At 49.3% G+C, this 26,793-nt stretch overlaps 1 long non-coding RNA gene across 1 annotated transcript in view; it reads right to left on the bottom strand.

Moving 5' to 3' along the window:
- Positions 1-15,698, bottom strand: part of LOC146854819 (uncharacterized) — a 47,056-nt gene extending 31,358 nt beyond the window's left edge. Inside the window, exons 1-2 of the long non-coding RNA XR_014980756.1 lie at positions 15,596-15,698; positions 15,286-15,357 (exon numbers count right to left, since the gene is read on the bottom strand). This is a non-coding gene — a long non-coding RNA (uncharacterized LOC146854819). The remainder of the gene's footprint in view (positions 1-15,285; positions 15,358-15,595) is intronic.
- Between the last annotated feature and the right edge of the window lie 11,095 nt (positions 15,699-26,793).

Below are 26,793 nucleotides of genomic sequence, written 5' to 3'. Positions count from 1 at the left end.
GTGCTTCGACGTACCAGATTTCGAAGACTTGGACCCCGACGAGCGGTGGTCGCTGCGGCTCCTCGAACGGTCCCTCGACCTCCCCCTCGACCGGGACCTTGAGTGGCACGGAGCCAACTGCCGGTACTCGAGTAGCTTGCGGGACCGCTCCCGCCTAGCTTTCGGAGTCAAGGCCCGGCAGTCGATGCACGACTCGGCATCATGGTCGGGTCCAAGGCAATAGAGGCACCGGCGGTGGTGGTCCATGACCGACATCAGTCGGTTACAGGAGTCACAAGCCTTAAAGCCAAGCATCCCTACCGGCACCAGTGTCGATGTCGTCAAGAATAGAACCAAAAGAGTTCAAACAAGTTTAGTCAAAAAGTGACTAAAAGGGTATGCTCTTCCCGGATCGGCACTTACTGGCACGGAAAAAAGAAGAACTGACGTCATCCTGGCGATCACGACGCCGACGACGGACGCGGAGTCGCACACGACGCCTAGCGACGCGCAAGGGTATTGCTGATGAAAATTCTTTCCGGATCCAGCCTGACGCCTGTGGATATTCTAAGGTGAGGAATCTAACTAACGTGTTTCTTTCAGATCAACTGGTCAACACACCGACCCACAGAGTAGGACACACCCTCGACCCCATCTTCGCAGCAGGAAACAGCATCCATTTCAGCCACACAATGCAGCCGCCATGGACCAACCACCACTGCGTACACTTCGCCATCAAAAAAACGAAAGCACCCAAACCAGCCACACACCCACCACAAATGAACTGGAGTAAGGTTACCGACAAGCGACTTAACTCCACCCTCACCCGAGACAACCACACCTGGGCACCTGACGCAAACGACGCAGCCAGAGAACTCCACACCTGGACCTCCAACTGCGCAGACGAGCTTGCCCCGCTACGCAACCCCGACAGACAACGCCCAGGAAAGCCGTCTGGTTCACCACCGCTCTCCAAGAAGCCAGAAGCACCTGGAGAAGAACTGGAGAAACACCAAGACAACCGAAAACCACACCACCTACAAGGACGCCATGACGGACTACCACAACCAGATCAGAGCCACCAAGAGGAACTTCAGCCACAACAAAATCCTTGCCAACTCCAAGGAACTTTTCAGTGTCATTCAAGAATTCACCAACCCTGGCAGCGAAGCCACAGACATCACCCCATCCCAAGACCTCTGCGACAAGCTTAGAACCTATTTCAACCTCAAGATCAGAAACCTCTAGGACAACTTCATCGACCATCCACCAGGCGCCACAGAAGGCTCCCAGCCCCCCAGAAACACCAGCCAGCCCACCATCTCCAACTGGACACTGATCACGACCGAAGATACCGCCTCGACCATGGAAAGCATCCACTCGGGGGCTCCCTCTGACCCCTGCCCCCCTAATATGCACTGCCATCGCACCCGAACTACAACGCACCATCAACACCACCTTCAAAACAGGCACCTTCCCAGGAGACTGGAAGTCAGACCTCTGCTCAAGAAGCCCACAGCTGACCCCACCGACCTCAAAAACTATCGGCCCGTCTCGCTCCTCCCCTTCGCAGCCAAAGTTGCAGAGAAAACAGTCAACAGGAAACTGACACAATTCATTGAAGAGAACGCCGTCCTCGACCCGTCGCAATCCGGATTCCGAAGCAACCACAGCAGAAACTGCTCCCTACTCGCCGCCACAGATGACATCCGCACCCTCCTGGACCAAGGCCAGTCCGCAGCCCTCATCCTACAAGGAACAGCCCTGGATTGGATCCAATAATTCCTCACCGGAAGAAGCCAAACGATGAGACTCCCACCCTTCCTCTCCGACCCCACGAAAATCACCTGCGGAGTCCCACAGGGTTCATCCCTGAGCCCCACCCTCTTCTACATCGCCCCCCTCGCAGCCATTGTCCGACAACACGGCCTCAACATCGTATCCCACGCCGACGACACCCAGCTCATCCTCTCCCTCACCAAACACCCCACCACTGCCAAACTCAACTTCCAGAAAGGAATGCAAGACGTTGCAGTCTGGATGACCAACAGCTGCCTGAAGCTCAACGCCGAGACTACAGAAGTCCTCGTCCTCAGTACCACCCCTTCTGCATGGGACAGCACCTGGTGGCTGACCGCCCTCGGAAGCCCACCTACCCCCTCAGACCACGCCAAAAACCTCGACATCGTACTCGACTCATCACTCACCATGAACCGACAGGTCAACGCCGTCACCTCCAGCTGCTTCAACACCGTCCGCATCCTCCGCAAGACCTTCAAGTAGATCCCCCGAGTCAAGGAAGACAGTCACCCACGCACTCATCACCAGCAGACTGGACTATGGAAATGCACTCTATGCCGGCATCAACAAGTCCCTACTACGCAAACTCCAGACAATACATAACACCGCCGCCAGACTCGTCCTCGGCATCCCCCGACACGAACACATCAGTCAACACCTATGAAGTCTCCACTGGCTCCCCGTGGAGAAAAGATTCACTTTCAAAATCCTCACTCACGCCTACAAATGCCTACACAACAACGACCCAAATACCTCAATGACAGAATCAACATCCATGTACCCAAAAGAATCCTCCGATCTTCCAACCTCGCCCTGGCCGAAACCCTGCACATCCACAGAGCCAGAGCAGGCGGGAGATCCTTCTCTCACATTGTAGCCAAGACCTGGAACGAGCTACCGGTAGACATCAGACACACCCCCTCCCTGAACACCTTCAGGAAGACCCTCAAGACCTGGCTCTTCAGCTAAACAGATCTGTGGACCCCCCCTCAGCGCTTTGAGACCTACACGGGTGAATAGCGTGCTTACAATTCCCTGATTGATTGATTGGTCCCTGTTATGACAGAGTAACCCATCCACCAATATCTAAATCAGGCCCTATGAGAGCAGTAGACTGGTCCGCTGAAGCCACATTTCATTCATTTTACGATTAACTGATTTTAGATGTAACCTCAGTGGAATTAGTAAAGCTTTGATCAAGCATAATCCGTAGCCTCCAGTCCTGACATAGAATTAAAAAAATTCTAGCTTTCGCGTCTAAAAATGTTCAATTCTATTAAGGACTTGGAGGCGAGGATTATCCCACCCTGAGATTTGATCCAAAGTGCATGGTATTGTTTGTTTACACATATCAAACCTCCCTGATACTGTAAAGCAATCATTACTGCACTAGTATGATACTGGCACATGGAAATTACACAAACTACTTTGTTTCTTCCCTCTAGGCAATGACCAGAAACAAGAGGGAAAGAGTAGGAAAGGAATAATCGCACTTTGAAGTTCACATCCTCTGGACGATCCTGGACTGGTTATGAACTCTGGATTTGTTTACTGTTTACTATGTTTAAGCCAACAAGGCAAAGAAAGAGGATTTCAAAATGGTGTTGAGGTATTTTACAGCACCAGGGATGAGCTGATTAGGGTAAAGGGGTGTGATATGATGATGAGAAAAACAGTTTTCTGTAAAGTTTTATTTTAATTGGAGACTGTGACAACTGTATTAATAAACAGCAAAGAAGGAAAAGTATAATCCTCGCCTCAGAGTCCTTAATAGAATTGAAAATTCTTAGACGCGAAAGGTAGAATTATTTTTATTTCCTTGTACATAGCGGCACCTACTGAAGAAATATATATATTTAAAGATAATTACTATGCTACCAACCTCGTTCAGAAATAACAAAAGAAATCATAATTTGATTTCCCTTAACATCACTTACCAACACTTCAAGACTGATAATTAAAAATGAGCTTCAACCAATCAATAATTACCCCACCAAGTGTTTTAACTAACCCTGAAAATCCTCCAATCGAATGGGAAGATTGGTTAGCAACTTTCAAGGACTATTGTGATGGGTAAACCATTATTACAATGCAGGCATTACAAAGAAACCATTACAACACAGGTGCCATTACAATGTATGTCATTACAATGCAAGCTATTACAATGCAGGTGCCATTACAATGCATGCCGTTACAACGCGTTTATAGCTAAGGTAAGTGTTCAGGTGAGTTTTAATGTTTTTATTACATTTTTTATGAATATTTAAAATGTAATACAATAATCTAATTAATTTATCAATTATTATTTCAGAGCTCGTGTATTAATGCTCAGGTATTACTTTTAATTTTTGAGGATTCATTCAAATGAAATTATTAATATATTAATTTTTGTTTATAATAATTTAAAAAGAGTGTATATTAAGTAATTTCTAGATTCTTATGTATTTTAAGTATTATAATTTAAATACAAATGGATTTTACCATCACCTCTTAGGTATGTATGTGAGGGATCTAGGGGTTTTGGGAGGATAGTATTTTAATACTCAGGCATTAATTTTAATACATGAAGTGTATTAATACTCGGATATTAAATGTAATACCTTAGTATTATTAATAAACAGTCAATAAGGAGTATATTTTAGTATTGATTAAAAAAATTACAAAAATGAATTGGGTGGGTACGTGTATTAATACGCAAGCATTAATTTTAATACTTGACTATTAATTTTACACGAAAAAACAATATTGAATTAATTTTTAACAATTTTATATTTAAAAAAAAGGTTGAAATGACCCTTTAGTCTCTGAAATTGAGGGGTTCAAGGGTATGGGTGGAGAAGTGTAGTAGTACTCAGTTATCAATATTAATTTTTAAGAAATAAAATAATATGTCTAATTTAGTATTTGATGTTAATTAGTTTTAAACATTATTTATTTTCTATTTTGCATATTTATATAGCACACACTCGACCCGAAGGCATTGGAGTGCTTTACATGAGCACCAGTTACATTACACAAGAGCACATTTATTTTTGGTATGCACGGCAGGTTAAGTGATTTGCCCTGAATCAAAGGATGCTGAGCTAACGCAGAGGATCGAACCTGGCTCCCCAGCTCCAAAGTCAGCAGCTCTGGCAATAAGGCCAAATCCTCTCCCCTAATAAAATACATTTTTTAAAAAGTAGGTTTTGTAAAATAATCGTTTAGGCACAGGATGTGAGGGGTTTAGAGGAATTGGGCAGGGAAGTGTATTAATACTCAGGCATTTGTATTAATACTCGGGCATCAATTTTGATGCCCGAATGTTAATTTATAAAGATTAATTCTTTCTTTTGTAAAACTTTTAAAACACAAAAAAGATTTAAAAACAGATTCATAAATTGTAGAAAATTAAAAAATAATAAATGAAGTATAAAACAACACATAATAGTTTTTTTAAGTTGTAAATATATTTTAATAATTAAAAACAAGAATTACATGTTAAATATTTTTCAAATGCTTGACACATTCCATAATGAGCAAATATTTTTTTATCACATTACTAACATATGTTCCCACACTTTTCCATTGTATTCAATGGTAATAATTATCAATTTTTCTTTTTCACTTTCAGCATTGGAGTACGCAGTAGTGCTTCTGTTTCTACAGTCGGTGGAGCGCTGCAGTCAAAATCGGATGTGAGGGAGAGCTGCAGTCAGGAAAGGACTTAAAAATGTTTTAATTTAAGTTGTAGGTGGCCAACTTTTTTGTACGTAGAGAGGAGGGAGCTGTAAGGTACTCAGTGTAAAACTCGAAGTTATGTATGTTTTAACAAATTTTTCATCCTATGCCAGGATGATTGCTTTTATTGCAAGATACATTTAAAGAGTATTTTTTAATAGACAGTAGAATACTTTCTTAACTTATTTGTAATAAATGCATTTTTTTTTTACGATTATATCTGAAGTGGTTTTTTAGTACTGGTTGGAGTTTTTTCGTGATACACGACATGTGCCTGAAAGAAAGAAAAGGGTTACTTGGATCGGATGGATGCTTCTCAATACGGCGAAGAATATTTTAAGTTTTTTTGTAACTGTTTTTTTTTGGGATTAATTATTTTCGGATCTTGGAGGACAAGGAGGATTCGGATAATGGAATTTGACTGTGGGACAAGAATTGGAAGTATCGATTAGTTCTTCCAGATTTTTTTGAAAAACGTATGCTTTTCAGGGTTTCTACTCCACTCGGGACCTCATTTGCAGCATGAAATCAGCGTTACATACAGTAATCTTGTGCAAGAGAACTAGACAACTTAGGACAGTACAGGAGAAAGTAGTTCCGCAGCATTGTCGTCCCTAACACACCACCCCGCCCCCTCTCTACCCCAACCCCCCCTGTCAGAGTGCCCGCATCGGACCCCCCTCCCGGCGAGCCGTATAGCGCCCCACGCAGCCAGGGAGCCGAACTCAGAATTATGGGACGAGCCCCATCAGTGTTCTCAAAAGGACCAAAGGCTGCACGCTGCCACCCACATGCCTACCACCCCACGGCTCGACTACTCTGCACATCTTAAGAAATTGTACAAATATAGATGTCTCTCGGAAAATATTCAAGCTGCCTCCTCCTGAGCAGTCTCCCCGGCAGTCCCAGTGGGTCCCTCCTCACTCCCCATATTCTGGGCCATGCGCGCCTGATCCCCCACCTCCTCTTCCTGCTTCCCCGGGCAACGAAGCTCCTCCACCAAAGCTCCCCACACCCTAGCAGCGTCTAGCGCCTTGTCATTAGAAGCACGCCTGGCCACCTGTAGGCGAAGCCCCAAATCGATAAATTTGCTCGTGATTTTTGTACGGGGGGTGTGCGGGAACCAAAGCAGAAGGCAAGCTCCCATGTCCACTGCCAGCTCACGCTCAGTCACTTGATTCAGACACGCCACCAAATCCGCCCAGTAAGAGCCCAGACCCGGACAGGACCAGAACATATGGCCAAAGTCAGCCCCCTCCGTATTACACCGAGGGCAGCCCGATGAGGAGCCTCCGAAATACCTCAAAATCTTTGCTGGAGTTAAGTAGGCTCTGTGGAGAGTGTAGAATTGGACCAGTTGAAATCTAGCGTTGCATGTGCCCTTCCAGGGTCGCCGAAACAGTTGTGACTACGGCGTCTCCGGGATAGGCCTACCAAGGTCCCCCTCCCATTTCTCCCGCAGGGTCGCCAGGTGCGCGAGCCCTTCCGTGGACAGCCGCCCATAGAGACAGGTGATGGCCTTCGCGGTGCCCGCCGCCATAACGACGTACTGGCATCCCAAGGACGTTAGGGGTTCCGACAGCCCCACCCTCCAGTGTTTCCGAATCCCGGCCACCAAGGCAGAATGAAGGAGATAGTCCCCCCTCGGCAAGTCAAAATCCCTCTGCAATTCTTGGAACGGCAACAAAACCCCGTCTCTATATAGATCCCCAAGCATGTGAACCCCACATTCCTCCCAGCCCGCCAATGCCGACCAGTCTCCGCCATGTGGGAGAGCCGTACACATGCCCAGAGGAATTTCCGGGGCATATAGGGCCACGAAGCCCGTTCGTTTCTGACTGCGGATCCAGCAGAGCCGAAGCGTGCGCTCCTCGAGCGTGAGCTGGTCTAACCGGAGTTTTTGCTGTAACATAATGAATGACAGCACATGTCTAGGGATGATCCTACCCTGTGGGCCCTCCGGGCCTCTGAACTCGCATGCCACGGCCTGTGTAAGCCACTGCAGCTGTGCCGCCAAATAATACCATTCAAAGTCTGGAGCTGCCAGCCCCCCCTCCAACCTCGGTCTCATTAGAGTGGCCAACGCCACCCGACGTCTGCCTGTTCCCCAAATGAACCCTGTCATCAGCGCCCGGAGCGTCTTAAAAAAGGAAGCCGGAATCCAGATCGGTAAAGTGCGGAAGAAATAAAGCAATCGCGGCAGCGCTACCATTTTCAGCAGCGCTACTCGACCGGCCACCGACAGTGGGAGGGTGCGCCAGAACGCCATACTCCCCTTAAGCCCCCGCAGCGCGCCACCCACATTGCCCTCGAAAAGATCGGCAGGAGCGTGAAATATGCGGACTCCCAGGTATGGCAGGCAAACAGGTTCCCAGCAGAGGTCGGCAAGCGCCAAAGGCGCCTGGGTCCCAGGGGACAGAGGAAACAGGCAAGTCTTAGCCCAGTTAACGTGCAACCCCGAGAAGGAGCCGAACTCCCGGAGCAGGAGTCTAGCGCCCCGCAAAGAATCCCGCGCATCCGCTAGGTACAACAAGAGGTCATCCGCATACAGGGAGATGTGATGTAGCTCTCCACGCAACTGAACCCCCTCATAGAAACGTCCCTTACGAGCATGCGCCGCTAAGGGCTCGATCGCCAAAGCAAACAAAAGTGGGGACAACGAGCAACCCTTACGAGTGCCTCTCTCTACTCGACAAGCCGCCGAGATAGTACGCCCCGTGCGGACTCTAGCCGTGGCAGAACGGTATAACAATCTGGTCCAGCGCACGAAGTGGTCCCCCAGGCCGAACCCCTTCAGGACCCGAAACAGATACGGCCACTCCACGCTATCGAATGCCTTTTCGATATCCACCGACAGTACCACGGCCTCCGATGGGCCCTCCTCCCGGTACCCCATGATCCGCACTAACCTTCGAATGCATGCTGCGGTATTCCTCTTGGGAATGCAACCCGATTGATCCGGATGTACCAATGCGCCCATGGGGTCCATGTGAAGCGTGGCCAAGATCTTACGAAGGATCTTATAATCCACCGAAAGCATGGAAAGCGGTCGGTACGCCGACCTGGAGGATGGGACCCCATCCTTCTTCAGCAACGGAACTATGATCGCCTCCCTCAAAGTACCTGGTAGCTTACCCACGTCCCACGCCTCCCTATACACCGCCTGCAGACACGGAGCTAAGGCATCCAAATATCATCAAAAGTGTCATCAAAACTTTTCTTTTTAATAAAATCAACTGACTCTGTTGCATTTTGTGATGTTGTGTTTACCTTTCTTGGCGCCAGGACGCCCCTTTGCTGGGGCAGCTGTGCGCGGTATAAAAACCATTAACATAACATAACATAACATAACATATGCTGCATAGAACTCCACTGGGAGACCGTCCGCCCCTGGGGTCTTTTTCCGGGCCATGTGCTTAACTGCCACTCTGATTTCTCCTATAGAGATCTCCGCCCCCAGTGCAGACCCCTGCTCCGGATCCAATTGTGGCAACTCAGCAGCTTCTAAGTAAGCATCCAGCCCATCAGGCAGGGCCCGCATTCTACTCTGATACAGCCGAGAGTAGTAGTCCTGGAATTGGTCATTGATATCTCGTTGCGAGTAAACCAGGCCCCCTGTGGGAGTAGCCAGCGACATTATAGGCGTGCCCCTAAGAGCCGGGTTAGCCAGCCAGGCCAATAACGACCCTACCTTATCCCGCTCAGCGTGCGCGCGGACCATATATTCCTTATAGTCATAGCAGCGAAGCCGCTCCACCTGTGCGGCTACCTCCTCCCGCGCCGCCAAGACCTCCCCCTGTGTGCCCCTGTCAGTATGACCAATGAGTTCAGCAGTCGCGCCTCAGCTCGGTCAATGTCCCGCGACAGAACCTTGCGCATGCCGGCGACGGCCGAGAGGCAAATCCCTCGCACCACCGCCTTGAGCGCATCCCATTCAAGGGCTCTGCTCGTCGCCGTCCCCGAGTTACCCGTAAAGTAGCGTTCCACACCCTCCCCAAGCTCCGCGTGAAACACAGGGTCCTCCAGCGCCACCGGATTCAAACGCCAGGTCGGAATCACTTGCCGCTGCTGGGACCACAGGACCGTTATCAAGCAGAGATTGTGGCCTGAGAGTGTCTTTGCCAGATACTCGCTATGGCACGTAAGTGCCAGGGCTCCCGGGGTACACAAGAAGCCATCCAGCCGAACATGGAGGTTGTGCGGCACAGAATAGGAGTAATCCCTGTCAGATGGGTGATGCACCCGCCAAGCATCCACAAGTCCCCAGGCTGCCTGCCAGTCCCGCCTTGCCTTGGCCACCCTGTGTACTGCTGATTGAGCTAGCGGGGGGTGAGAGCGATCCAGTTCTACATCAGTGACCGAGTTAAAGTCCCCCCCCAAGAAACACCGTGCCTCCCAGAGAGCCGTGCAAAGAAGGCAGTGTAGTCAGAGTTTGGGGCATAAATACTGCAGAAGGTCACGTCCCTGCCATCTAACCGACCAGACACCACTACAAACCTCCCCTCCGGATCCACCAGTGTGGCTGTAGGTTGAAAAGGAACCCCGGAGCGTACCCAGATCAAAGCCCCTCTAGCAAAAGCAGAAAAGGTAGTGTAAAACAACTGTCCCCTCCATCTCTTCTGCAACGCCAGCCCCTCAGCCCGGTCCACATGCGTCTCCTGCAAGAAGGCCACCTGTATCCCCCTGCGGACCAAATATGCATGAACTTTATAACGTTTTCTCATGGAGTTCAGCCCCCGCACATTCCAAGTGATACACTTCAATTCAGGGCGGGTCGTCATACGGAAGTATACCACAGAACACAGTCCAAAGCAACCTAGCGGGCACACTGACAAATCCCCCCCACACAAACCACACCCAACAAGCCCAAACCCCTCCCATCCCCAGAACAGGCTCTAAACCACAGTTACCCATCCAAACACCCATCTAACAAGAAAGTACCCTGGTAGCCACCAGAGTCTCACAATATGTGTGAGGTAGAGGGGGTGACCCAACACCAGCACGGGCCGGACAGCAGTCCAACAAGCTAGTCTGTATGTCGACCTCAAGAGTCAAAGTCCCCTTCTCCCGGCAGCGGCCCGCCCCCAGCGGCCCCCTCAAAGCAAAAAGCCCTGTCCCCCCACTTAACCCAGGAACGATGCCCCTCAACAGCCACAGCAGAACTGTACTCGCCCCTCACTGGTCCACAAAGCATCGATAGGCTCACCACCCTGCACAGCATACAGTTCATAGTGAGACTGCCTCACGCGTCCAGCATTCCATCCGCAGTGGCCGGCGTGACCTCCGGCAGGTGTCCACCGGCCCGCTCAGAATTCACCGACTCCACCGACTCCTCTTCCTCAGAGCTTCGCCGGGATCCTGAATCCGCTATCGAGGCTGCAGCCGCCGCTCCAGAGATGACGGAGACCGCCTGCAAAGCCGCCTGCCTCTCCAACTCCGTCTGAGAATGCGGCGGAGATCGTCCGCTCAATATACGCTTCCTGTGTCGGCGGTCCTGACGAGGTCTCGGCTGGGTCCCTGCTTCCGAGACTCACCGTCCAGCACCGCCCTGACCCTCGTGGTACCGTTCCAACCAGCACCATGCATCGTCTGGTGCATCAAAGAAATGAGCAGTCCCATTTGCCATCACCTTCAATCGAGCCGGAAAGAACAGGGCATACTGGACCACCTCCGCTCGAAGGGCCTTCTTAATTGCCATGAAAGAAAAGCGAGTCCGCTGAACCTCTTGGGAATAGTCAGGGTAAAGAGAGACTAGAGCATTGTCAACTCTGTATGGGCCAGACGCCCGGGCCTTCCGCGATCCTTGAAATGCAGCAGGCATGCGACCACCGGTCTCGGGGGACGGCCCGAAGCCGGCTGGCGGGCCGGCACTCGATGGGCCCTTTCAAGGGTGTAGAACTGCGACAGGCCCTCCGGCGCCACCACCTCTCGCAGCCACCTCTCAAGATAGCCGACCATGTCGTCCCCTTCGATTCTTTCGGGCAGGCCTACCACCCATACATTATTGCATCTGTTGCGCCCTTCCGCCTCCTCAGCCCTCTTCTCAAGTAGGTGCACTCTGCGCGATAAGTCACCCAGCGATGCCTCCGTCGCCTTCTGGGCCGGCTCCAGTGCCACCAGCTTAAGTTCCGCATTTTCAACGCGGTCGGCCAATTTGCCATGGTCAGCTCGCAACAGCCCAAGGCTCGTGGACACCTGCGCTATGTCCCGGCGTAGCGCCTCCCCCGAGTCCGAAATGGCCTGGAGGATCCGGTCCATCTGTTGCTGCCGCAACCCCGCCGCTAGTGCTCCAGCTGGGTCATGGGCCTGAGGGTATGGCGGGGTCTCCGCACGATCCAGCGGGGTCGCCCCCATGCCCCGCCGCGGCTTCCCCATGGGCCAACCACAAGAGCCTCGACACACCTCAGCAGGGAAGAGCCTCCCACGTCAACCTCGTGTCCGCCGTAAGTCGTCCACCTCGGCCACCCTCCGCACTCCCAGGGCACAGGGCGCAGTATTCCCGGGCACCTCCGCAAAGCCAGCAGCTGTCACACCAGGCACGCCGCAGTGCACCCACCGGGGTCCTCCGCCGCCACAGATGAAGCCAGCCAGTTCCCAGGTGCCCCGATCAGCGCACTCCGTCGGGCGGCAGCTCGGCCGGGGCACAAAGGAGCAGCCCACACCACTTCTCCAGCAAAGTTATGGCATCCCCAAAGCAGGCAGCGCAGGGTACCCTCCAGGGACCAGTCCGCAAAGAAACGCGGATCAAACGTCTTTAGGGCAAAATCCCCCGCAGCAGCGTGCCCCCCGTCTCCAAACGTCCCGCAGCCAGGCCCTCTCCCAGACCATGTCGCCAGAGGTGGGGGGGCGAAGGGGGAGAAGCTCGCAGGCTAAAGGTCCTGCCGTGCCCGCACAGTACCTCCGTCTCCAGTCCCACACCAGGCCGCAGTCCGCCCACCAGGCCGATCTTCAGGGCATCACCGCTAGGCCCGGTCCGCCTCGGTCGCCGACAGCACTGCGACCGCTCCCGGATCTCCGCAGCCGTCGCAGGCTGCAGCTTCAGCAATCCGCCACAAGCCCCCCACTCGGGACCTCATTACGATGTCGGGTGGACTTGCGTTCGTCTGACACAGTTTCTGTGTGAGAACAGACCATAGGTCGACGGTTCGGCACACCTTAAGATGCAATCGCATATGGTGTGGTTGCAAGCTCCCATTTCTCTATGGGAGCTTATGCGGCAGGTGGAAACCGCCCGCAGTACATGCTCCCTTTGAGTAAGGGGAGTTTGTGTAAATCCATGCACTGTGCGGCAGGCACCAAACGGTGCCTGCCGCATAGTGCAGGGATTTTCAGGGGTGCACCATAGGTTCCCCCTACAGCCACAACCATAGTGCGCAGAGGAATGGGGACCCTGCTAGGGTCTCCCAAAGTCGCTTTCTGACAGCCTTCTCATATCGGAAATGCCACGGAAACCGAAATCATAATCCCGATGGTGGAAACGCTGTCCTTAAGGGATTATGGGCAGTTACCGATTGGCCGCCAGGCTCTATGAGCCAGTCGAAACCAAGTTGGATTGACTGGCTGGTTTACACTCTGACGCCGAAATTGTTATTCGGCGGTCAGATAGTAAACCTTCCATGTCAGTCGGTAAGCTTTCGACGAGCAGTCGGAGGCTTACCGACCGAAACCAAATTAGGCCCTCTATGTTTCTTTTTTTAAACAGGAAATTGTTGGATTCATGGTTAAACCCTGGAGATTATTAGAGCACAGAAGACTTTTGGTGGCAGGAGGATTTGAAACATCACCAAAAGTTGAAGAAAAAAGACATCTGCAGGTAGGATTTCTGACATGCCTATTAATTAATAAACATATTTTCAAAAATGGCAATTAACCCCTTGGCTGCGGCAGGAATTCCGCCGCAGCGCTGGGGGGGGTTTGGGGGCAGCGCGGTGGCGCTGTGCTCATGACGGAGCCACTCCGTCATGAGTCACGGTTGAGCTGTGCTCATGACGGAGTGGTTCCGTCACGACTCCGCCCATTGCGCTAATCGCCCGCACAGGCGGAACCACTCCGTCATGAGCACACGGCACCCGTGCCTCATGACGGAGTGGTTCCGTCATGAGCGGGGAAGGGGTTAAATTCTAAAAAACAAAAACTAAAAAAAAGAGGCAAGTACGGGGTTAGTTTGAATTATGCTTCCAATATATTCTATGTATTCTGAAGCCACTGAAAACTGTTGCATTTGTGCCAATAGTCGCTCTAGCATTTCTGTACTTTTTTGGGATGTACATGGATTTGGATTTCTTGGTAAAGATTGAACAATTCTCATTTCTTAGTAACTTTGCTCCTTCTTCAAGTTTCAAAAAATGATAAAAGTTTTTCCAATGGATTTGTTGGAGGGGTTATGCCATCCCTCAATGGCATTATTAATCTTCGTGCCACCCTCTAAGCAGGTCGCCATTCAATTGGGAACCTTGGCTTCCTCCTCCGACCTGACCTGCTTAGATTACCAATCCATGTGTCTTCAAAATAATATAGTTAGGGGCCCAATTTATTGTTGTTTCGTGTAAAGTAGTACGATTCAGTAATTGATGTGTAGTATTCATCTACACTGTTAGGTGGCACGAAGCATAATGCAGTTAGTTTTTTCAATTGATATTGTAGTTCACTGTCTGATATGCAATCTTCAACTAAGGATGTTTTTGGTATCTTTCGACAATGTTAAGTGAAAACGTGGAAAAAAACATCCTTGAATTTTGGGTTTCTGGGTGTCATTTAGTAATGGTATTAATCATAGACAATTCAAAATCAGTGAACACTTTCTAGGACTTTCATTTAGATTTTTAGTTTTTATCACTAACAAAAATTTAGAATAAGTTGAAGCTTGCTTATCAGGGGGTAAACTGTACATTAAAGGAACAGAGGTGTTATTAATGTTGGCATGAACAGTGTATATTTAGCCGAAGGGACAGGGTGGATTTAAAGGTACTATCCATCATCCAAATATCACTATTCGCCATTTTTGCAAGGTTATTTGGGTGCTAAAATGTTTTATTCATTTTAGAGGGTTTTTGTTATTAACCAAAAGGAAACATTCATTAGTAAAGATTACTGTTAATGCATCAGGGATGTTAATATCTCAGTAGGTTTGTGGTGTTACACATTGTGGGATACTTGCCTATTTTTGTCTGAATAATATGGCGTAGATTAGGAATTGTGGGCATACAACTAGCTACATGCATAGGTTTGTTTGAGGTAACCTCCCTCAAAACTGAACCACAAGGTTCACTGGAGGTGGATGCATGGGTTTTCATTTGTTCAATACTTTGTCGAACTTTAATCTCCGTTGCAGAGGCAGAGTGGTTATACTCCTATGTTTTTTTAACAGAATCACCAAGAGCAATCGCTCTGCCAGTGCAATGGGATGCATAATACTGCACACACCTCCAATGACTCTTGGGCTCAGTTAATTTCCCTTACCACAAAAGTAGCCACCGTAACTCAGTAGTCTATTTCCCCTGCTTGATTTGATATAGCTTGCCTGATTTCTTGATGCCAATGTTTATCTGATTGTAGAAAGAAGAAAAAGATTTTAAAAAATGTATTAGTGACTTGGTATATGAATGTGTTTTAATTTCATCCTGCAAGGGAAAAGAAAATTACTTATTTTACAGCCTACAATTCTTTCTTGATAACAAAGGTTGTATTATTTAGGCATTGCTATGTTTGCATTAAAATGTATTTTAAGTTGACATGTGAAAAAAGAAAGTAATTTTTGGTGATAAATGAGTTTTTATCGTATTTTACCTTAAATGGGTTTAGATTTTCAGATCTTTTGAGGAAGTGTTCCTCCAGACAGGTGGTGTGCGATGGGTTGATCTGTACAGAAACGAAGCCAAACATATTTGTTTATGATTTGGTGTGTACATGTGTTTTTGATATTATCATGCAAGGAAAAATGTTTAGAAATTATTTAGTTGACATTCTAGGCTTGTTATTGATTACAAAGTTTATATTCGTTAGGCAATGCTATGTTTGCATCCAAATGTATTTTTTCTAGACACCTGTGAAAAGAAAATTATTATTTGTGATAATTGTGTTTTTGTTAAATTTGTACCTTCAGTGGGCTTGCCTATTGTGTGAATAGCAACTTCCGAAGGTGATGGTTTAGTTTTTCTGATTATTTTGAGGATGTGTTCCTCCAGACAGGTGGTGTGCTGTGGGTTGATCTGTAGAGAAATATAAAAAAGACATGAATGTATATTCTTTTTTTTTTTTTAAATCTACGGATAGATGATTTGCATTACACCTGTAAGAGAGACAGTGGGCCCAATTACGATGTCCGTGGAACGGCACGGAATTCGGGATCCCATACTCTGGGGTGTACCCCCAAGGAGAGGGGGGGATTGGGGTGGAAGATCCCTCACCTATACTCACTGTCAGTCATGTAATATGTCCCATATGGCTGACTGATTGGGTCTGGTATATGCAGGATGACTGTTTAACTACTGCAGAGTACGACATTGAGAAAGGGCTCAGGAATTAGTACAGGTGTCGCCTGAAGTCAAAACTTTGTACCAAAAAGACTGTGTGACCCCACCCCATGTAATTCACCTCAGCAATTTCCTCTACCTCTCATCGAAACAGCTTTCCTCAGACAAAAATACATGCAGACTTTTGTCTCAGCCCGCTCTAAACAGTCATTGGATGAGTCATCCGGGAAACAGGGAAGTTTATTATTATTAACTGTACGATTACTTAAAATCTTTACAGTATAAAAACACATAAGCAACGTCCGTCATCCATGCTGCGCCATTCTTCCTGCAACACCTGGCCTAACATTCAGTCAGCTCTCGGCATTCCTAAGTACCCACCCTGCTGCTTCCAAGCAGTGGGATGAGGGGGCCTGCCAGGCGTTGCCTGGGCATAATAGTGGAGGCTGCTGCTCTACTCCAAAAGAAAAAGCTAATCTGCTACAGCAAACAAAAAAGTGTTTAACCAGCATGCCAGCCAGCAGTAACTGGCCAAATGGGACTACTGAACTCCAAGGGGAATAAACTATTTTGACCAAAGCCACACTCTTTCAAAATATGAATTAGAGAATATACTAGTACTGCCAATGGCCACTTGGGGCCTTGTGCAAACTAGCCAACCTCCCACCAGACTGGAATGATGGAGGTGGACTTCCATAGTCAAGGAAAGAGAACAGATCACTGCCCAGCAAGCAAATACTTCTAGGGCGAATATAAAGGAGGACTGGATGCCTAGCTCCATACCTAGTATTTGAACAGTGGATGGTGGAGGCTGGGTGTGGGCATCAGAGAAAAGGTCTCAATGCTCATTGATTTAAGTTTGCCCTAGTACACATCTAGAGCCTATAAATGTCATGCACAGTTTTTTTACCTGTGACCTTGCATTTACCATTTTTTTAAACCATGATCTGTTTTAAAGAAGGTAGTTAAAAAATGCTACATTCAATCACCCAAGCCAAGCATGCAACATAGTACTGAACTGGCGCTATGCCCTGACTTGTGTGCCTACATGTTAGTGTATTCCATATGATTGTAGCATTGCAATATGCCACTTTGTAAAAGCGGCTCTGTGTCATGTGCTTAGCTTATGCAATTGTCAAACATTTTATTAATTATACAACTTGTCTTTGCAGTATATTTTTGGGCACATAGTAGTTTTGCCAGCTTAACGTTCTATGTATTTATTAATGCTACCAAGAAAGTTCCTTACATTTTCAAACACCAAACAAATTCCACTAACTCAACCTCCGCGCAATCCATGCCCCAGACCACCCACTATCTTTTTTATTTGGGTCCACGACATTGCTTGTTGGGAAGTCACTGTCTCACACACCCCTAATATTATTGATTAAGCTACACCCCTGACCATACTCTCAGTGCCCAATCTAGAGCCACAAAAAAGAAGGGCTCTGTCTTTCCAAATCTTCTTGAGAAGGAGTGGTATCGCCGGGAAGGCATACAGGAGGATTGAATTCCACTCGAGACAAAATGCATCTCCAAGCAAGAGCCGCCTTGGAAGCTCCAGTGTGCAAAAGTGCTAACATTGCACGTTTTCGCCAGTGCCAAATAGACCCTCAGTAGCGGAAAAGTCCTTGCCCCACCTCAATTTGGAGATGTCATTTATGATTTGCTAGACATCGACAGCTGAGTTTGTCCACCCTGGTATTCAAAGAACCCCGCAGGTGTTGTACAACCAGGAAGATGCCTAGAAGTGCAGAGCCTCCTGGCACAGGCACCATGACCCCACCCTGTCCTGTTTCTGGCAGTCCTGCATGGCAGTGGTGTTGTCCGTGAAAACCTGATCTAGCCTTCCCTTGATGAAAGGGAGGAAGGCCTTCAATTCCGAATGGATTTCTCTCTACTCCAACAAATTTGATGTGGAGCTTAGACACCGCCAGAAACCTGAGTCCTCTGATCTCAACCTCTCTCAATTGGCCGCCCCAACTCAGGAGTGAGGCATGTGTCACCACTGCGAGCGCTAGCTGGGGAAGGTAGAGGAGTTTGCTGCTGCCCCGATTGCAGTTCGTCAGCCACCACTGCAGATCTTTTGCAGTTCCCTCCAAAATCTGGACAAGGCTGCACTCACTGGGACTTCAGGTCCCACTGAAAATGACGAAATCATGTCTTACTGGCATGAAGCCCAGTAGCCGCAGCGTCAGTCACACCGAAATCTAGGATAGAGGCTGAAACTTCAGAATCCTATCCTGAATATTCTGGACTCGCCATTCTGGAGGATAGGCTCAAAACTGCACTGAGTCCAAAATGTCTCTGATGAGATGGAGCATGTGAGAGGGAGTCCTATGTGACTTCAGAACATTGATAGTGAACTCCAGCGAATGCGAGAGGTCCCCATAGTCTGAATATGTTGATGACTGCCTGAGGTGATCCCGCAAGCATATTGTCAAGGTAGCTAAGACTGGAACCCCTGACCTCCACTGATGGGCTGCAACCACCACTATCACCTTTGTGAATATTGAAGGGGTGCTAGTAAGGCCTAAGGGGAGTACAGTAAACTGAAAGTGCTCATGGCCCACTGTGAATCACGGGTAAAGTCAGTGGGCTGGCATGAAGGGTATGTGAAAATAGCCATCCAATCAGTCTCCAAGGCACAGGGCAGACAAGACCTGAGACAACTTGAGCATTTTGAATGTCTCCTTTTTCAGAAAGTAGTTGAGAGGATGAAGCTCTAGTATAGGATGGAGGCCTCTGTCTTTTTTTAGCACTAGAAAGTAGAGGGAATAGCAACCACAACCTTGTTCTGATGTTGGCACCCTCTCGATAACTACTTTGGGGAAAAGAGCCTGCACCTCCTGACCTACCAGGTATAGGTGGTCGATCGTCAGCCTAGCTGTGGATGATTGCATGGGTGGCAGGCATTCTGTCAATGGAGGGGCGTAAACCCATTGAACAGTTTGAAGCACCCACTTGTGCAAGGTGATGGATGCGCATCGGGTTAGGTGGTGCTTGATTCTACAACCTATCAGATGCCCATGATGGTAAGAGGGTAAAAGGGGTTTGGAGACTGCGACTGGTGGGTGGGAAGTGGTGGTGATTAGACAGATCTTCCGCCTTGGGCCCCACAGGACTTGCGTCCATGGCTATGAAAGGACAGGGGAGCCTATTGGCGGTGGAGGCTGGGCAGAAATGGACATAGTTAGTAGCCCTTACCGTAGCCGCGAAAGTGGCGAAAGGTAGAGTACGGCTGCCATGGGCCCTTTGAGAGTCCCATTGACAGGGCGGTGGCCCTGATGTCCCTAAAGAGATTGAGTGCCGAATCTGCTTTATCACCAATAGGTGAGCGCCATTGAAGGGCATACCCATAAGGATGTCTGGACAGCCCCAGAAAAAACAGTAGACCTCTACCAGGTGTGCCAATGGAGTGCCACTGAAGAAGTAAACGCTCTTCTTAGCGAGTCGGTAGCATCCAGTCCGCAGCATATGGTGAACTTTGCTGTGTCCTTACCATTGGAGCCCACAGGAGCAGGGAGATTGCGACAGGCATTTGTCCTGTGCACAGGAGCCCCTGTGCAGGGCTTGGCCCATGCCCCAAGCAGGACATCTGTGAGGACTCGGTAAAAAAAGACGAGAAGTTCTGTGGGGGCGACTGCAGGTAGAAGCACTTCTGTATAAGGCACCAAGGACAGGGTAAGGTCCAGGACTTCAGCTGCCCGCCTCACCATCTGTTACAATGTGTAGTAACATTCTTGTTCAGAAACTGAAACATGCTCAGACTCATTTGGAAGAACTGTAAAGTAATGTTTGTTCTTTGTACAAAATATTGGTTCTGTATATTCTTTTTCTAAAAGTGTCAAACAATGCTTGTTTGTATTTGTGTTAATCAATGCTTGTTTGAAATCGGGACTCGATATGATTCAACATTCTGTATTTAACACGAGTTTCCTTTAAGCTCATTGGCATTGTAATTGGGATTCGCTCGCTCTGTTCATGCTGCGCGTGAACATCACGTTTTGAGATTACCGGCAGTTGCAGCTCACGTTCATGAACAGACGAGACTAATAATGACCGGCACGTGTAGCTCCGGTTTTCCCCCTGTGCCGACCCCACCCTGTAGACGCGTCTATTTAAACCCCAGGCTCCCTTTCAGTAGCGCTTGCGCTCGTTGCAACCAACTCTTACCTGAAGGCAGGAATCCGTCTTCTTCCTGATCCAGCTCCCTCTTCCGGTCCGCTCTTCACAATCTTCCCCGAGTCCTGGAAACCAACCAAGCTTCTTCCGGAGCGGCGAGAAAAACCTTCCCATGCTGAAAAAAGGAAACAAGAAGCCTTTTAAAGTATCGTGGGTACTCGGCAAGATTCAAGAGGAGAAACAGTAAGTCCCTGATATAATTCAGAACTCTGATCACGTTATAAGCGCGCAGAATTGCAGAACATTTTGTTTAATTATCAGACAAAAACTTTTGAGTATGAAAAGACTTTGGGGCTTATCTGAATATTGTGAAATCTTCACTCTTGCTTCGTCATCGTGGCAGTCAAGTTTCTAAATAGAAGGAAAAACATTATCTCCTTTAACAGAACGTCTTCTGGCACATTTCATTGTAAGTGGCACGCAATTAAAACAAAGGACAGATTTAATAGCAGTGAGGCAATACAGACTCAACAGCAAATGATTAAGCAGCTGTTTCTTTATTTCTGCAGAAACATCATTTATAAGCAATAATCAGGTCACTGCAATTACCTGAATGATCCTAAGGTATACAGTTTGTGATTCCATTCAGTTGGCATAATTATTGTCGCCTTTTTTTTTTATTTTATATTAATATTTGTCTTTATTGTTTGTTTATTATTAGAAATCTTTTCCTGAAGAAAGCAGAGAGGAAAATAGAAGCCAGGAGAGAATGGCAGTCTTGTCTCTGTTTATTATTTTGTCCCTCTTCTCCCTTCCCTTAAGAGTTTCCATTGAGTAAACTGTGTCAGATAATCAGTTGCGCCCAGGGAAAGCTCTTGGGGGAAGTCGAGAACCAGCTTCACGTCTCTCAAGGTGAACGTCCTGCTTTTCAGGTGAGTGAAGGTTAACACCATCAGGCAAATAAAGTCCCATTCTCCATAGCCACACTAGGAGGAGAGACAAAGCCAGTGTCTGTGGAAGTGGAAGTGTTCAAACCACTGGCACCTGCCAGCTCCTCATACCAGGGACTCTTCTAAGGGGTTGGGATAATCAGAAGGATCCTCAGATCCTCCCCAATTGCATTGCCCACAAGATCTGTTAAAGAAAGTAGGCCCTGTCTCCGATTTGGAAGGTTGAATTCTGACTGGCGTCAGAGTCAATGTAGGGTGATGCGGATCCGGCACCTTATCGGAGTCTGGTATAGCAAGGGGGCATCGGCACACCTGGAACAGAGCCCCTTGAACGGGCTCTGGGGAAGGTTGTGGTCTTGCATCAGGAGCCAGTCTAGATCCACAAAAATATCCAAAGGGGCCGACTGGTGCCAAGGGTGAACCCAATGACAGGAATCCAGTGGGGGCACCTGTCAAACACAAGGGGCACGAAGGCTCTCTAGAGGGGTCTGCTCACTCAAATATGAGGTGCATAGCTCCATAAAACTCCTTTAACTGGGTGGGGTTTGCTCCAGTTCTGGAAAGTTCTGGGAGGTGCAGAGGGGTCCCAAACTCAGGCTCCGCTGCAGATGCGTGGGAGCGGGGCCTAGACCTGTGCTGTTTCCGCGCATCATGCGAAGACTTAGACTGACATGGCAAAGTCGAAGAACGCTTCGACTCCTTAGACTTCTAGGACTTCTTATGTGACTTACAAGATAACAACTTTGAATGCGATGATGAGCGTCAGGAGCGACTCAGTGCAAGGTCCCAGGACCTTCCACGAGACCAAGACCTGAAGCGTCACAGAATTGGCTGCTGCTGGGTGATCAAGAGATTCAAGGAGTGCTCATGAACTGCCTTGGGATTTATGGTCTGACAGAGCAGGCCTTAGAGACATAGTCAGGCTCCAAGCACCAGAGACAAACCAGATGGGGGTCTGTCACAGACATCTGTCTGTGACAGGAACCACAGGGTTAAACCCCACAGGTTTTATGGGGACATCCATATGCACACTGGGAACAAAAGCTATAAACAAAAGAGACCGACAAAACGCCAAAAAAGAGGTATCTCTCTCTGCGCTGATGGCACATAAAGAAATGCGCTGATGTCAGCATGCTGGGATGGCACTGATATAGGCACCACGCACGTCACATCCAGAGCCGATCGACACCACCTGCCGGCACGCAGAGAGCCTGCTCAAAAGTTCCGGATTTAGTCTGACGCCTTGGGGAATATTCTAAGGTAAGGAAGCTGCAGTTAGAACTCTACATTAGAAAGTACGTACTGTGCTTCATTGAGTTCAATGCACCTGATATAGAGTTCAGCAGACTAGTTACTCCTTCACAAACATGACAGATATCCTAACTGCCGTAGTAAAAGTGCCAATGGATATAATGCACTTGTTATATGGCAGTTTGGAATAATCCATCTGCCGAACTCTAAATCAGGTCCGACGTATCTACCCTAAACACTATCTCCCTGAGAAGCCTTTGACTAGTCACCCTCAATACCCTGAGAGTCAAGTGCGGAAAGGGTGTATTTCCAGGCCAGCAGCACTTGGACTGTAGGAAATGTTTTAATCAGAATTCACTCTTCAGTCTAACACTACAGTGCTGCAGGTTCCTAATGAACACCTGGTGCTTGCTTTTCACAGGCTTTCTGAGCTGCTCCCACAGCACTGGCCAAATTGGGTGTCTGTCTCTCGTGTGCAACACAGTAGGAAGCCTGAGAGGGAAGGACATGTGCAGAAGCCAGTCATGGCCAGTTAGTAAAGACAATGTCTGTGGAGGAATGCTCTGAAGCACTGGGGCTGGTGTATCAGATGGTTTCTTCAGGAGTATGTGTCAAATGAGGTATAACATTAGAGGGATAGGGTTGGGTGCTGTCCTTTGGAGGAGTGTGCCTCTTGAAGAGAGTTAGAGAGTGGGGTTTGCAGACTTTGCATCATTTTGAACACGTGAGTCAGCTTCATGTTGATGTCTAGCAGTTCAATTTAGGTAGCAAATAATAGATTTGTGCTTTATCGTAAGCAATTACAATGAAGTATTAGTTGAAAATCATGTTCCCATAGGAAACTTTAGATAACGGTTATAGCAAAAACTGCTGAACGGAATTACACCAAATTTGGCAAAAAGGTACTGCTTGGCTCAGAAAGCGACCTTTTAAATAATGGATTTAAATCCGTTCAGTACTTTTTGAGACATTAAGAAATAAAGATAGTGAAATCTATGACCGTGGAGGATCCGCGCACCAAACCGATCACGAGCTTCATGCTAATTGGCTGTCAACACTCCAAACCAGGAAGTGTTGGCAGCCATCTTGTGCCTCTGTAGAACTGAGGCAAAGAAAACAGAAAAAGATTCGCAAAAAACAAGAAAAGGGGGCAGAGTAGAAACACCCTGACCCCCTAGGCCTGCTCAGGGGGTCCCACAAGGACCCCCAGGGCCAAAAAGAGAATAAAAAAAAAAAAAAAAGAATCGTCGAGATTCGCGTACCCAGCGCGAATTTCAGCCCGAAATTTTAAAAAACGAAGCACTGGCTCCCGCGCTGCGTTAATATTTAACCCCCGGGTGGGCCAAGTCCCGGGGGCAATCTTTATATTGTAATGGGGGGCCCAAAGGGGCCCCCCAGCCCTGGGGACCGCCACCGCCTGGGGCTTTTCAAAAATGTGTGCGGAGGGGGCTCACAGCCCCCCCCAGCCTTGGGGACCAGGGCTTCTAAAATAAATGGGTGGGGTGGGAGGAGCCAAGATGGCGACCGGAGCAGTCGCTTGAGCGCCCGGCTCCGTCGGCCCTTGGCCTCGGACTATCATCCTGATTCCTATCCTTGCCGATTTTCGAGGTGCAACGCGTGCGACGACGCGCTGACTGCGCCGCCGCTTTCCCGACGTCTTAGCCCGCCCGGATGCCGGAGTTTTTGGTGCCTTTGTTCCCCGCCCTGGACCCTTGCTCTACTGTGGCCTCGGCCGGCCCCCTGGAAGCGTCGCAGTCACCGGACCCGCTGGTGCAAATCTGAGCCCGAGGTCCCGATCCCGCCTCACGCCACGTACGGTCGCCAGAAGAGCCGGGAGAGAGACGCCCGGACACCTCCTGTACCCTGCATCTGACGGGCTGGAGCCAGAGGGTAAGCCCCGGTGTGGCGGGTCTCCTACCCCGCTCTGTGGACCACGCCGTGGAAGGCTGCAGACCCCCTTCTTCTATGGTCTAGTCGGCTGCAAAGAGCGCCCGAGGGAGGGGAAGAGACTGCTGGCTTTCACCTGTTGCGGCGCAGACCTGTTGGGAATTGCCTCCTTGTCACGATCCCCCCCCCTGGCCACGGTACCGTTCAACGGTAAAACATGGCGCTGATTGCCTGCTCGCTGCTGGGGGGTGATGCTCCGGTCTCGCCCGCTGCCCGCTTCGCCCTCCCTCTACCAGACTCCAGCTCCCCAGTGCCGTCCCGGATTGCTGCCGTTGGGGGGACGCAGCCTCCGCTGACATACGGCTCCGTTCTGGCTGCCCTGCGGGACTTTCGTCTGCAATTGTGTGTCGGCTTGCAAACGCTGAGTGAGCGGTTCGACTCTACACTGTCTGCTGCGGGCCGTGAGCGCCCCGTTTGTGATCAACAAGACGTGAGTCTGCCAGTGCTGTGGCCCTCCTGCGGGGAAGCAACGACTGGGTATAACGGTGCTACACTGGTGTCTGCATTTGGCTTTCCCGGCGCTCGGGATCAATCGCTCTCCTGCTCAATGGCAGATACTTTGTTTCCCCGGTCATTGCTGCCTGCTTTGTTGTTGCCTGCCTCACCGTGCCCGCAGGAGTTTCCAGCTGAACTACACCTGGCGACCTCGAGGAACCGTTCACGGTGGCCTATGACTCCTTTTATGTGGAACTCATGTACTTTACAAGCCAGGTCTGGATTTTATATGGTGTGCAAGGGGACCTCCATAGATGATCGGCGGCCATTTTGTGACTCTACTTCTCCATCTTCTCCCAAGTGGCCATATTGTCTTTGTCTGTTCGGGATGGGGGGCATTCAAGAGGGGGCGGGTCTAATCGTACGCCCGCGATCGGGCCAGGGCTAGATTACTTTCTATCATCATGGCTTCACGGCCGGGCTGGACTGGGACTGGAATTGTCTACTTATGTTGTGCGCACTCGTCGCGATCTGTCTGCCTTCATTTCCGTGGTGTTACATGCTATCTTCCCACGACCGCCTTCGGGTGTAGTGGGGTTTCAGTGTGTGGAGGCTTGGTTGGCCGGTGGTGTCGGGCGCTCCTGAGGATACGTGGGCTCCTCCCCGCCTCCTTTCTTCTTTCTTCTCTTAGTTTCTTTACTCTATTCCTACTTTCTCTCTCGTCTATATTTCGGGTTCATTGGGCGACAGGCACTATGCTGGGGGGGGGGGTAGGCCATAGCCTCCGCATTGGTGTAGGGTGGGGGGGTAATTTACTGTTTCTTCTTAGTTCTATGGGCCTCTTTCTTTCATGTCTCTGCGCTATACTTGTTTCGATTCGGGGTCCGGGTGTGGGGTGGATTGAGTGGGGGCGGCTTTTAGGGGGTGCGTATTTACTACTGTGATGATCCTGTTATCTAATTGCATCGCCTTACTGTATGAGATTTTCTATGGCTGTTTTAATGATGCTGCTGCTCTCCAGTGTATGAAGCCGACTTGCGGACTCGAATCTCCTTGTCTCTATCCTTTACTGACTTTATTCTCGATAAAAAAAATTTTTTTTTTGAAAACCTTAAAATTAACCTTCACTTCTCCTTCCCCCGGTGTCAAGGATCCCTCCAGTGTATGAATCCTGAATCGTTGCTAATCTTGACCTTGCCGCACAGGGAATGTATTGTTTGCCTCTGTGCTCAACCGTATTGTGGCCGGCCTGATGGTTGTAGGCCCGTATTTGTTCTTACTTTGCACAAATAAAGGTTTTTAAGGAAAAAAAAAAAAAAATAAATAAATAAATAAATGGGTGGGGGGCTCAAAGGCACCCCCAAGCCCCGGGGACCGCCAGCCCCCGGGGTTTTTTGAAAATACCCCGCAAACCCGGGAACTCCCACCCCCTCCCCCCCCCGGCTTGTGTTTTAAAAAAAAAAAACTAACCTGTGTGGGGGGGGCTCGAGCCTGTTGAGAGGTGGGCCGCACGGCCGCCCTCCTGGAGCCCTGTCATGGCCTTGGGGACCGCCACCCCCCAGGGCCGGCTCCTGTGGAAAAGCAATGCCGGCTCCTGCAGGACGCGGGGAGCCGGCGGGACCATGGGGGGATTGGGGACACCCCACGGTCCCCAACGGATAGGGCCTGCCCCGGGGGAGGGGGTCCCCGGGGCCATAAGTGGCCCGGGAGGGGGTCCACGTGGCCCCTCTCCCAAATTATATAAATAATAAAATGTAAAAGAAAAAAAACGGAAAGGCCGGCCCCGGGGGTTGGGGTATGAGGGCATGAGGAGGGGGGCCACGCAGCCCCCCTCCAAAAATTGAAATAAATAAAAAAAACTGGCCATGCCCCAGGGGATGGGGTCCCCGGGGCCGATTATGGCCTCAGGAGGGGGGCCACGCGGCCCCCTTCCAATTTTTTAATAAAAAAAAAAGGGGTCAGGCCCTGGGGGATGGGTTCCCCAGGGCAGATAAAAAAGGAAAAGAAGGGGGGCAACAAAGCGCCCCTTCTTAAAAAAAAAAAAAAAAGACTGTCATCGCGCCGGAGGCCCTACCCCTCCCTGCAGCACTCTGCAAATGCGCCCCCTAGCGCGT

The sequence above is a fragment of the Triturus cristatus genome, chromosome 4_1, assembly GCF_964204655.1.
Source record: "Triturus cristatus chromosome 4_1, aTriCri1.1, whole genome shotgun sequence".
NCBI classification, from domain to species: domain Eukaryota; kingdom Metazoa; phylum Chordata; class Amphibia; order Caudata; family Salamandridae; genus Triturus; species Triturus cristatus.
Note: the sequence above shows the minus strand (reverse complement) of the source record. Positions and strands in the feature narration are given on the sequence as shown.